Below are 13,493 nucleotides of genomic sequence, written 5' to 3' on the forward strand. Positions count from 1 at the left end.
AGCAGGCTCCATGCCGGGAGCCCAATGTGGGACTCGATCCCGGGACTCCAGGATCGCGCCCTGGGCCAAAGGCAGGCGCTAAACCGCTGAGCCACCCAGGGATCCCCCACAACCATCTTCCTAATCTGTGATAAATTACCCTGCACTCAGCTGCTGTGGCTGCATGTAAGGAATGGCAGTGTTGACATTGCCATGGTCAGCTATTTTTTCCAGAACTCTCTTTAGAAGTTGTTCAAAAAAAAAAAAAAAAAAGAAGTTGTTCAAATTTCATTTCCAGCATTATCACTTTTTATTTCTTTGTGGCAGCTTTGATCTTTGTTGGCCAATCCCCCCTTTGCATTATCCATTTTTATGAAACATTATAATGAGACAAGAAAGCAACATGGCTACACGCTTTGCTGTCTGTTCAGGACCAAATAACAGTGTGCTAGTTGGATTTTATAAAATTACAGTTAACATGGTAAGTGAAATTTAAACTGTGTTTTTGGGAAACTGGTGTTATTTAATTAGCTGTAATAACTGAATACTGTGCATACAGGAACCATGCAAACTAAGAATTATTTATATTTAATAAAAAATAATTTTAGAATTAATGAACTGGCCCACTACTGGACCAGATTTAAGGAATAGGAATTTATGCCCTTCCGTTCTACACCTTCTAGTTTACAGTATCACAAAATCAAGGAAACTTCCTAACTCAATTCGCAGTCAAGTATAGCAAATTACAGGAAAGAGTCAGATTATAATCCAAACTCTGTTACCAGTAACAAAGTTATAAAAGGACACTGCACCTCCATGACTTCCCTATAAAATACAGTTTAATAACAGTTCCTTCGGCACAGGGTGGTTGTAAAGACTCTAAAGAAGAAAAAGATTTTAAAATGTACTGTGAAAAATTCAACTAGATACTATCGCATCAAGTGTACACTTAGTATGCACCAAGCACTATTATAAAAGCTTTTCATTAAATTTTCTCATACAATTCTCATAATAACCTACAAGATAAGTAGCATTATAGTCTCTATTTTATAGAAGAATACTGAAGCACTCACTGAGAAGTCAGGTAACTTGTTCAAAGGGCATGCAAATAGTAAGCAGTTAAGCCTGTATTTGAACTCAAGAAGTATAACTCTATAGTTCAAGTTCTTCAGAACTTCTTCAGTAACGTGTTTGCTTTCTTAGACCACAGAAGGACATGGTCACTGAGAAGGGTAAAACACTGACTCCTAGAAATTGAACAAATCTAGTTCACTATGACTCAACATAGGAAACAGTTCTATTGGGACATTTTCAGGTTTCTGGCAAAAGGACAAAGATGCACAATGTCCAGAGAGCCAAGGAGCTAACCAGAACTATTAAAGGAGCCAAAAAAGTAGGCGAGGGAGTTCAAATATCTTCAATTATTTTATGCTAGGGAGAAGAAGCATAAAAACCAGAAAAGAACTAAGAAACAAAATTCATTTTGCAAGAATAGTGAAGGAATTATATTTATCATGAGTGTATTAAAAAGCAAGAGTGCCATAAAAACAAGATATGTAGAACCAACAAACTTCATTGACATTCTCAGTAACACTGACTCTGAAAGTTAATAACACTGTTTGCTAAGGTCTGATTTTACAAGGAATTCCATATGGAAACAGAAACATGAGAACCTAATAAGGATGTATACAAAAGCAAAGGATAAGTTAACTAAAATAAGTAGATTCCTCTCAAAATATAATACATTCAGAAGGACACATTTAGAACATTTGTATCTCATTAAGGGTATTAAGTGAGAAAGATTCTCAGTACCAAGCAGTCCTAATTATAATTCATCTTAGGAAATAAAATGTGTTCTCTTTACAAAACAGTAAAACATAGTGCAAGAGGAAGCTTAAACATAACAGGACTGTTGACAAAGCGAGACACAAAATAAACCCTATAGCCCAAAGGAATACCAACTAAAAACTGAATAACCACTCTACTGTATCTTTACACAATACCCAATACCTCTTTTTTTCTCTTATTGTCAATCTTAATAATCCAAAGCAGAAAAAAAGTTGCTAAGCAAAAGAGTACCCAATTTACAAAGAATAGAAACAAAATAAATTAATACAAAACAAAGGCAAACATGTTTGTCCCATCACACCTTCACCATGGTTCCGTCAGTGGTGAAATGAGATGTTCAACAAAAAGACTTCACTGGCAGAGGTGCACGGCTTTGGGAAGGGGCAGTTTAGCTTTCAATCCCACCAATAAGGAGTATTTGGTCTTTTATGTCCTGAAGTAGAAAATGCTTTCAATGATATGTAGTGGGTTGTGTGACTTATGGATTTTAAGGAACTACTTCACAAATCTGAAGGGACAATAATAAAAAGAGCATGATTAAACACAGAAGCATTTTATTAGACAGAAATTAGGTTGGCTCCAAGTAACAGAAAATCCAGTTGATAAGACCTTAAGTAATTAGTTCTATCACAAAATAAATATGTAGTCAGGGTGTCAATGACACCAGCTCTGCCTCTGCTACATCAGGATCCATCCTCAGGTTTGTTCACTGCCTCAGTAAGCATTACAGCCAAATTCCAAGCCATCATTTGTTTTTCATTCTAGATGAGAGACTTGCACTACCCTCTCCCAAAAGACTTGCTCTTACAGATTACTGTCATAACTTAGTTACATGCCCACTCTTAGACCAATCAGTGCCAAGGGAAATAAAATCATCATGACTTGACTTTTCTTATATTAATCATGAATTATCTCCTATTATTGCTAAATTCAATGGCTTTCCTGTTCCCATTCCCCACCCCCAGACACTTGCAAAGAGAGAGGTGGGATGGTTCCTAATGAAGATATTAGTGTTGACCTCAATCGTTTTTAAAGATTCATATGACATTTGTTAAAGGCAGTTTTATGTAAAGAAGTCAACAGTTAACATCACTATCTAGATCTAATTCCCTGTGAGTTTACAGAACACTCCAACATTAGACAACAGGGGCACCAGAATGCAATGAAATGCAATGAACCATTTTCCTAGTTAGATGAATAAGAGCCAACAAAGCAAAGTAGCTTTTAAAAAGCACAATTTCTCAGCCAACAACATGAATCAGAAGAAACTGTGTCAGTTCTTTTCAATTTTACATTTCCCAATATGATCTAGTTGAGTAATCCTATCCAACCTCACCTCTCTACTCAGTCTCTGCTTAGGGAATGAGGAGGTGAGAAAACATACAGGGCTAGTCGTATCAATCACTATATATTTTTAATTAGCTGTCTTTTCATTTAGACCATTTCTGCCTTCCTAGAAAGCAGGTAAGGTCAAATTACGAGAGATTATCTGATTTAAAATACCCCACGCAAGATCTTCCTGTATTTGAATTTTCAGTTATATAGACTTATGATGAAGGAATATTCAAATACCTTGAAAAACTCAGAATGCAACAGTCTTTGAGGGCATAGGCCATTCCTTCTGTATCTTTACAGACAGAATTAATCCTCAAATTGGAATCACTGGGCTGACCCTTATTCAAAGTATGAATACAATTTTGTGCAACTTCTCATATTTTTTTAAGATTTTATTTTTTAAGTAATCTCTACACCCAACATGGGGCTCCTCACAACCTCAAGAGCAAGAGTTGCAAGCTCCACCTAAGAGCCAGCCAGGCACCCCCATTTTTTTTAAGTAGGCTCCACACACAACATGGAGCTACAACTCACAATCCCAAGATCAAGTCATGGCTCTACTGACTGAGGCAGCCAGGCACCCCAAAACTTTTCTCATTTTTAAACTAAACTGCATCATATACTCCTCCTTGAATACATTTCATCTTTTCCTCTATGCTTTTTGGTTGTTGTTTCCACCTTAATACTTGCCTTGCCAACTAATGCTTATAATTTGTCATTCAAATTTTAGCAGATGAAATTCAAGGTCTTGGACTGGGGTCTCACATGTCCCCTTTTCTTCCATGCCCAGGCACAGTCCAAAACTTTGAATCCTTCTTCACAGGGTTCACCTACTAGCCAACTCTCAACCTCCCTGAGGCCTTTAGTTGACCCAAGAAAAGATGCAAGCTCTATACATGTCCCCAAAAGTAATGAGACCAAAAAGCTGACTATACTTGAAAGTAGGACTACTGCCTGCATCTTCCCTCACTTACTTTTTTTTTTCCTTTAAAACAATGCAGGTGGAAAAGAATCAGCAAAGAAATTGGGGAGGCTCAAGAGATGATGGTAAGGAGGATTCCACATCTGACTGGTTTCTTTATATTCCTGAGATCCCTGATCTGCATACATCTACATACCACAGAACAGACACAAACTAATTCTGGCTTTTTTTTTAAAAAAAACATATTCCAAAAGTCACTGCAATACCAGAAACATTTGGGAGACTGAGCCATCTGATGACAATTACAGGAATCCTGGAAGGGAAAAGAATGCTCAGGGAAGGCCAGACGGCCCTGCAATTATAAACCCTACCTCAGCCCCAGAGTCCTCCCCACACCCTCCACATCACTGCCAGGGAGAGGTGGATGGTGATGCTGTTACTCAACATTCCCAGGCCGATTCAAGAGAAGAGGCATGCTCACACACACTGCTCCAGAGGGCACATCATGATTTTGGTTTGCTCAGTTTTCTCATCCTTTGAAGTAAGAGACTTCCTGATTGTCATGAGTTTGGTTCCCAAGGATATGAGATTTACAGTAAAAAGATGATTGAAAAGGCAAACCACTGAAAATATTAGTATGACAGTAAAACTTTTTTCCAAGTTCCTTTATTCCCTGAATTGATCCTTGTGGAATTCTGGATAGGAGGTAGGGAGTAAGAGTAGTAGTTGGGAGGAGAAAAGGAACAAACATTTACTGAGCACCTCTTAGAGCAAGCTGCTTTCAGAATTAAGAAACCTTGCAAAGGAGATGGCATCCTGGTTTAATGACAACTAAGGCTCAAGAGAGGCAACACAACTAATCCCAAAACTCTTAAATGAAGACAATAGGCTGGAAACCAACACCAACCTGACTCCAAAGCCCACATGCTTTCTACTAAACTACACTGCCTGAGACCAGCTGCAAATATATCAGAATTAGACCTAGTATAACACAGAGAAATTCACCACTCTTACCAAGGCATAAGTGACTTAATTTCTTGTTACATAATTCATATAAAATATAATAAGTGAGTTAGTTACAGGTGATTCAAACAAAATTTTAAAAATTATTTGTAAAAAATTTTTGAAATAGTTATTAATCTACCCAGAGAATAGGTAACACTATTATTAGTCATTTGGAACATTTCTTTCTAATATATCTTTTTATGTGCCACAAAGTTGGGAGTCATATTATTTACACTTCTTACTGCTGTCCACTTCTTGTTAATTAATATATTGTGAGTATATTCCCGTATCATTATAAATTCCTCAAAATTCTGATCTTTTAAATAATTACATCAGAGGGTACCTGGGTGGCTCAGTCAGTTAAGCATTTACCTTTGGCTCGGGTCACTATCCCGGGGGCTCATGGGCTCCCTGATCAGCAGGGCATCTGCTTCTCCCTATGCCCCTGCCCCCTGCTTGTGCTTGCTCTCTCTCAAATAAATAAAATCTTTTTTGTTGTTGTTTTTTTAAAGATTTTATTTATTTATTCATGAGAGACACACACACAGAGGGAGAGAGGCAGAGACATAAGCAGAGGGAGAAGCAGGCTCCATGCAAGGAGCCCGATGTGGGACTCGACCCCAGGACTCCAGGATCACATCCTGGGCCGAAGGCAGACGCTCAACTGCTGAGCCACCCAGGCGTCCCAATAAAAATAAAATCTTAAAAAAAATTTAATTACATCAGAATATATTTCATAACAAAAGTCTTCCAACTGAAAGCTTTGTGCTGACAAGATTAGAAAACTTAAATACTTGAAATATTACATGTTCCATGTAGATATCTGCAGAAACAAGGAAGTATAGGAGACTGCCGAGCCATGAATCATGATTCCAAACAAATCCCTGTTGTTAAAAGAATTTACTTCGGTAGAATCACATTTGACAAAACTTAGGTTAGAAATATTACCAAACCAGTAATACAAAATGTGCAAAATTAAAAATGAGGATTGCAAATTATCAATTATCTTCTGCCAATGCATTTTTGTGTGGAAGTCAAAAGCACCAAACATTGTAGAATTTTCTTTAAATAGAGTCATGATAAATTCAGTATCTGCTTCCATTTAGTAGCAAAAGTTGAGCTTCCACAATGTGGCACACACCAAAGAACTGTTTGACTATCTTATAAAGCACAGCAGTGGTAGTAACAATAGCAATAATAAAAAGTAAACAGGAAGAGGACAGTGATGGTGGTTTTATTTTTTTTTTAAGATTTTAATTTATTTATTTGAGAGAGAGCAAGAGAGCAGGGAAGAGCAGCATAAGGAGAGGCAGAGGGAGAACTAGGCCTCTGCTGAGCAGGGAGCCGGATGCAGGGCTCAATCCCAGGACCCTAAGATCATGACCTGAGATGAAGGCAAATGTCCAACCGACTGAGCCACCCAGGAACCCCTTATTTTTTTAAGTCTTATTCCAGGTTACTCACTGTTCCTAACTCTTCATATAGATTTTTTTGTATTTAATTTTTTCTAAATCCCATAAGGGGATCCCTGGGTGGCGCAGCGGTTTGGCGCCTGCCTTTGGCCCAGGGCGCGATCCTGGAGACCTGAGATCGAATCCCACATCGGGCTCCCGGTGCATGGAGCCTGCTTCTCCCTCTGCCTGTGTCTCTGCCTCTCTCTCTCTCTCTCTCTCTCTCTGTGACTATCATAAATAAATAAAAAAAAATTTTTTTAAATTTAAAAAAATCCCATAAGGTAGCTACTTTTCTTATCCCCATAAGTAACAAGCAACTTGAATCCAGAAAACTTGAGTTCAAGTTCATTCTTGGCTCTAATAATCTGCAAATAGTTTTTTTCTAGATATCCCATTCTCACTGTATAATAGAAGGGTTGGGGCTGACAGCATTGTAGATTATTTTTTTTAAGATTTTATTTATTTATTCATGAGAGACACAGAGAGAGAGAGAGGCAGAGACACAGGCAGAGGGAGAAGCAGGCTCCATGCAGGGAGCCCGACATGGGGCTCGATCCCAGGGCTCCAGGATCATACCCCGGGCCGAAGGTGGTGCCAAACCACTGAGCCACCCTAGCTGCCCAACAATGTAGATTAAATGAGCTTTCATGTACTATAGATTTGACAATCACTTGAAAATATATATGTGCCCCTTTCAACCCATGGCAAACACAAAACACTAAATAATCATGTCACTAAATCTCATTATGGGCTCACAATCTTTCATAGTATAGCATACTAGGAAGTTATGAAGTCAATATATGTGAGCTTTAAAAGTGAAACCTCCAAGAGATGCTTGGGTGGTACCATCGGTTAAGCATCTCCTAGTTTTGGCTCAGGTCATGATCTCAGGGTCATGAGACTGAACCCTGCATCAGACTCCACACTCAATGCAGAGTCTGCTTAAGATTCTCTCTCCCTCTCCCCCTCCTGCTCATTCTCTCTCTCTGTCTCTCTCTCTTTCTGTCTCTCACTCTAAAAATAAAACTTTATTATTTTTTTAAAGATTTTATTTATCCATGAGACACACACACACAGAGAAAGAGAGAGAGAGAGAGAGGCAGAGACACAGGAAGAGGGAGAAGCAGACTCCATGTAGGTAGCCTGATGTGGGACTCGATCCCAGGTCTCTAGGATCACAACTTGGGCCAAAGGCAGCACTAAACCACTGAGTCACCCAGGCCGCCCTAGAATAAAACTTTTTTAAAAATAAGAAATAAATAAAAGTGAAACCTCCTTGGCCAATCAAGGCGTGCACTTCGTGGGACTGTCACAAAAATCCAAAATAAAGCTTGGTACTTCTAGAAATGTGAACCCCAAGATGAATGCAATCTGTCAATACCTGGTATCTAGATGAAAACTCTTGAGAAACTGGGGTACTCTGCCACCCTGAAAGCTGGCTGACCTAAACAAAAATAGTTCTTTACCAACGGTTGCCCAGGACAACTAAAACAAAAGGTCTGCAAGGGTGGGGCACAAAAATCCACACCAAGTCCCAAAAAAGAGAAGAGGGCTATCCCACCAAAGAGAAGGCTGTTTCCAGAAGGAAAGTGTGGGATATCCACCAGGGCCCTGGGGGAAGAGGTCCAAATCTTGATTTTTCATCTACCCTGTTCCCGTGTATTAAGTTAATGCTTTAGCTCAATGAAAGTAATTACCGGCCTGGCTCTACAATCCATCAGTTCAACCTGAGCATTCCTGCTGGTTTTTACTTTGGTCTCCAGGACCTAAGAATCCCTTTCATTGATCCGGAAGTATGAAGGAAAGGTTGGTTGTTACTAGTTTCTCTCTTTGAATTCTAAATTTCTGCCAAGTAATTAAGAAAAGAAAATGAATTATTTTCAAGTATTTTAATGGAAGCTATGGGGGTAAGAGTAGGCATAGCCTCTCAAAAATAAGATTAAAACCATGTATCTTTGACCTCCCCTCTTCTAAGCAAAATGGACAAATGCAATTTGACTCTAGGCTGTGAACTCAGGGATGAGATCCAAATCACCTACATTCAAATTTAGGTAGTTTGCCAAGAGTAGCTTACTCAATAAATGAAACGTATATGGATTTACAAAAGATTTTCATATGTCCCCTAATGTCTTTTAATGGAAGACATTATTACCATCCCCATTTTACAGATGAGGACAACAAAGTTGTCCTCCTCAGAGGTTAAAAGTACTGGCCCCAAGATCACACTTAAAAAGTTATTGAAGCAATCTTCTAGGTTCAAATATCAATCTTGTCTGTAATTTTTCCAAATAAATATAGCATGTTATGGTTTAAAGAAATTCTCCCACTAGAAGTAAAATTCAAAACTAAGCTAGGGACTGTATGAATCATAATGAAATCTTAAGTATATCCACCCTGCAGATAGGTATTCATTTTCCAATGTTCACTAAACTATATAACAGAGAAATGGTGAAATTATCCCACAATTTCTCCCACCACCTTGTTAATCCATTTCCACTACACAAATATACAGAATGTATTATTACAAATACAATAAACCTATGCACACAGAATACACACACACACACACACACACACACACACACAGGAGGGAGAAGGTAAAGAACCATATGGCCGTAATGACAATAGTGAGCCCTTTCTGCCATTTTAATCGTAAACACAATTGCTTCCTGCGGTCAACAGCAAACCCCATGAGAAGGTTGCCTGAGAATGGATGTACTATCAATCCAAACAGCAAGTAGCTCTGAAAGCTATAAAAACATCAACAGGGCTTTGTTTTTTATTGCCTAGAACCAAGGTTCCAAGTTTTGCAATTAGAGCAGGTGACATTTGACTCCTTACGTATATGAAAATATGGTAAAATATACATATATATTTACCCTTTTTCTGATTCTACAAGCAATATACTCTAGCTATAGAAAATCCTAAAAGGCCGGGGTGTGGCTCAGCAGTTTAGCGCCACCTTCAGCCCAGGGTGTGACCCTGGAGACCCAGGATTGAGTCCCACGTGGCGCTCCCTACATGGAGCCTGGTTCTCGCTCTGCCTGTGTCCTGCCTCTCTCCCTCTCTCTCTGTGTGTCTCTCATGAATAAATAAATATTTAAAAAGAAAGAAAGAAAGAAAGAGAGAGAGAGAGAGAGAGAGAGAGAGAGAGAGAGAGAGAAAGAAAGAAAGAAAGAAAGAAAGAAAGAAAGAAAGAAAGAAAGAAAGAAAAGAAAGAAAGAAAGAAAGAAGAAAATCCTGAAAGTGTAGAAAAACATCAAGAAACAGAAATTGGGAGCACCTCAGTGGTGCAGTCAGTTAGGCATGACTGTTGGTTTTGGCTCAGGTCATGATCTCAGGGTTATGAGATTGAGCCCATGTGGGGCTATGTGCTCAGCCAGAGTCTGCTTCTGAGTCTCTCTCCCTCTCACTCTGCCCCTCCCACTCATGCATACTCTCTCTCTAAAATAAATAAATCTAAAAAAAATAATAAATTAGTCATAATTCTAGTACTCAGAGGCAACAACTAATGACATACTGGCCTATTTTCTTCTAATTTTTTTTCCTGACTGCTAGACTATTAAAATATTTCCTTTCTAACAGAAAAAAAGAAACAATTTTCTCAGACAAGAACAAGGAAAATGTAGCTTAGAAAAATTTAATTCTACTGCATTTATAAATTCAAATTTCTTGAATAAAATTTTGATGACATAACTACAACAAAAAATATATTAAAATCCTTTAGAAAAGCTCAGTAAGGTCACTATCTAATACTTTCCAGTGCTACGTCCACTGAAAATAGTATTTTATTATTTATTTTTCCAAACCTTGTTTTCTAAAATCCTTTTTTTTTTCCATTGAAATCATTAACCCTATTATCCAGGCTAGGTTCAGGATGTATTTATCCCCCCACCAAATAGGCTGGCATATTGAATATCGTAAGCTGAAGGAGTTTGAGAAAAATGGCAGAAGCAGGAAGGTCACACTGACCTTTCACTGGTCCCTCCTCTCTGAAACAGGCCATAAAACCTTCATATAACCAGGTCCCCTCCCTACATCAAGAGGAAAGGTGTATCCTTATCTCCAAAGACGAAGGGAAGAGAATTCTAATAGGTCTTGCTAAGTTTTCCCTGGTTTTTACTATAATTATCTCATACTCTAACCCTATCATCTTCCTCTACAACTGTATACTCTTCATCAAACCCAGCATCAAATACTCAGGTCTGGTTCTTCGGGTCTTCATTTCTTAGAAAAGTCTCCATGTTACATAAAACTTATATTAAATAAACTTATATACGTTTCTCCTGTTAAGCTGTCTTTATCAGTTTAATTTTCAGACCCAGTCAAGGACTAAAAAAGTCCAGGAAAACCTATTCCTCCTGTATAATCTTATCAGTGAGAAAAGGAACTTCAGCTTACCCAAAGAAGAAACTATGTAGAGAGGGGTATAGGGTCCTGTTTCCTTCTCAAAATTCCACTTCTGGAGGATACAAAGGAAATATCATCTAAATATGGTACATAAGCCTCTTCTGTACATGTATATAACCATATATAACATGTATACAACCATGTCTTTTAATATGAAATGAATCGCTCAAAAGTAAGGCCATTCATGCCTAACAAAGTTGAAAGTAATCTGCTTTTCACATCAAGAAATGGAGGCTCAAATGGAACCAGTAACCTTGATAAGGCTAAGAATAGCCCTTGGAACATAAATCTACTTTGTAGTGATTTCATTGATCATGTATTTCTAAGATACCTATTTAAGAAGGGCTCACATAGAACAAGTAGTTTTGTGCTAGTTACCGCTAGGTAAACACAAGTTTTAAATAATCTTCAGTGCAACAGACCTGGAATTTTATTCCCCACAGCCTAGTGATTTTAAATGCCCTGTGACCCTCTTAAGCACTGCCAACATCAACATCTGGTACCTGGCACAAAGAAAATAGATTCTAAGAGGTTTAAAAAAAAAAAAAAAAAAAAAACCTTTCATTTTCATCATGTGCTTTAAATATGTTTCTAAGGTAGTTCTCTTTCTCCTCCTTCTGATACACACAAAAAAAGAAACTATTCTATCAGGCAGCTGTATTGTTTTTAGGAGCAGAGGGGAGAAATAACTGCCAAAAATCCAGTCATTGCTAATGTTTTCTCATCCTTCCTCAGAAGAAGAGATTATATTCAATATAATAGAGATCTGAGACCTGACTGGATGAAAGAACCCCAAAAACAATTTTAATTATCTCCCCACAAACCTATTCACTTGTAAAAACAACTTCAAAATTCAAGGTATAGCCTCTGCACAATTAATTCTTTGTATTTCTCTCTGCTACTCTTTTCTTCCCCTGTTCTCTCATGTAAGGCTTTCTATGACCTTCAAATCCTCCAAAGATTTTATTTTTTTTTCCTCCAAAGATTTTAGCAAAAACAGTGATCACAGTACTGATAATCAAGATATTCATTACCTTTAAATACAAACAAACTTCATTGGAGAATCTCAAAAGAATTCAAGCTCATTCATTAAACCTTAAATACTAGCCTAGGAAATTTTAAGTAACTTTTAAAAAGTAAATATGGCGATAAGCAAAACTGACCATAGTTCATGAAGTGAATGAGAAAATATTGGGGGGGAAGCAGCTAAAATATTTTTTTTCTAAGACACCTTCTTTAATTTAAAACAGAAATGGAGGGACGGCTGAGTGGCTCAGCTGTTGAGCGCCTGCCTTAGGCTCAGGGCAGGATCCTGGAGTCCCGGGATTGAGTACCATATCGGGCTCCCTGCATGGAGCCTGCTTCTCCCTCTGCCTGTGTCTCTGCCTCTCTGTCTCTGTCTCTGTCTCTCTCTCTCTCATGAATAAATAAATAAAATCTTTTAAAATATAAAAATAAAAATAAAACAGAAATGGAGGGGCACCTGGGTGGCTCAGTCGGTTAAGCGGCTGCTTTCGGCTCAGGTCATGATCCTGGGGTCCTGGGATTGAGCCCCACGTCAGGCTTCCCTGCACAGTGGGGAGTCTGCTTCTCCTTCCCTCTGCCCCTCTCCCTGTTCGTGCTCTCTCCCTCTCAAATAAATAAAATCTTTTTAAAAAATGAAACAGAAATGGATAAAAAAATAACACTCCCTCCCAATTATAAATTAATTGAAATAAAGAAATAATCCTTTATTGCATAGCTTCAAGACAGTTGTGAACATTCATCTCTATATAAACTTCTCCTTCGGGGTACCTGGGTAGCTCAGTTAGTTAAGTGTCTGCCTTCAGCTCAGGTCATGATCTCAAGAGTCCTGGGATTGAGCCCTGCATCACAATGGGCTCTCTGCTCAGCAGGGAGTTGGCTTCTCTCTCTGCCCCTTAGCCCCACTCATGCTCTCTCTCAGGCTCTCAAATAATTAAGTAAATAAAATCTTTTAAAAAATAAAAAAATAAACTTCTCCCTCTCTTTAGCTCTAACTCAAGTCTGTAGTTATCATTACATAAGTAAAACAACCCATAAACGTTTCCTTTCTATTTCACTATCATCAACTCCTAATACAGGAGACATGAAATGGGCAGTCTAAGCTAATGCATCAATATTTTTCATTCACAAGCACTCATGTTACCCCACAAGCCTGCTTAGTATCTGAAATAAAACGACTGTCTTCTACATTAGAGAATTTTTCTCAAAGAAAAAAACACAACTATCATTCATTTCTTAGCCAAACATACTCAAAGAAACTCAGGATTGGGGCTGGTTAGAGTGCAAATATATTAGCTGGGACTTCAGCAAGTGCCTGTCATGTTGAATAGCATGAAGAAGAGAGATAGTAATTATTGCCGAGAAACCATTAGAGGGCTCCTTAGTAAAACAAGCTGCCTGAGCAAACTAATGGACCAACAGTCCACTGCAGTGTCTGTTCCTATTTCATTTAGCTGCATGTCAGTCGTATCAAATCATCTGACACTTGCAATGCAGGCAGGCTCAGTACAATTAGC

The 13,493-nt window shown here is 38.3% G+C and overlaps 1 protein-coding gene and 1 long non-coding RNA gene across 18 annotated transcripts in view; one reads left to right on the top strand and one right to left on the bottom strand.

Moving 5' to 3' along the window:
• Window positions 1–13,493, bottom strand: part of BNC2 (basonuclin zinc finger protein 2) — a 438,453-nt gene that overhangs the window by 350,890 nt on the left and 74,070 nt on the right. The gene's annotated exons all lie outside the window — the stretch shown is intronic.
• Window positions 337–13,493, top strand: part of LOC140640925 (uncharacterized) — a 13,710-nt gene continuing 553 nt past the window's right edge. Inside the window, exons 1-2 of the long non-coding RNA XR_012037525.1 lie at window positions 337–460; window positions 4,164–4,209. This is a non-coding gene — a long non-coding RNA (uncharacterized lncRNA). The remainder of the gene's footprint in view (window positions 461–4,163; window positions 4,210–13,493) is intronic.

This window comes from Canis lupus, chromosome 10 (assembly GCF_048164855.1).
Source record: "Canis lupus baileyi chromosome 10, mCanLup2.hap1, whole genome shotgun sequence".
In the NCBI taxonomy this organism is placed as follows: Eukaryota; Metazoa; Chordata; class Mammalia; order Carnivora; family Canidae; genus Canis; species Canis lupus.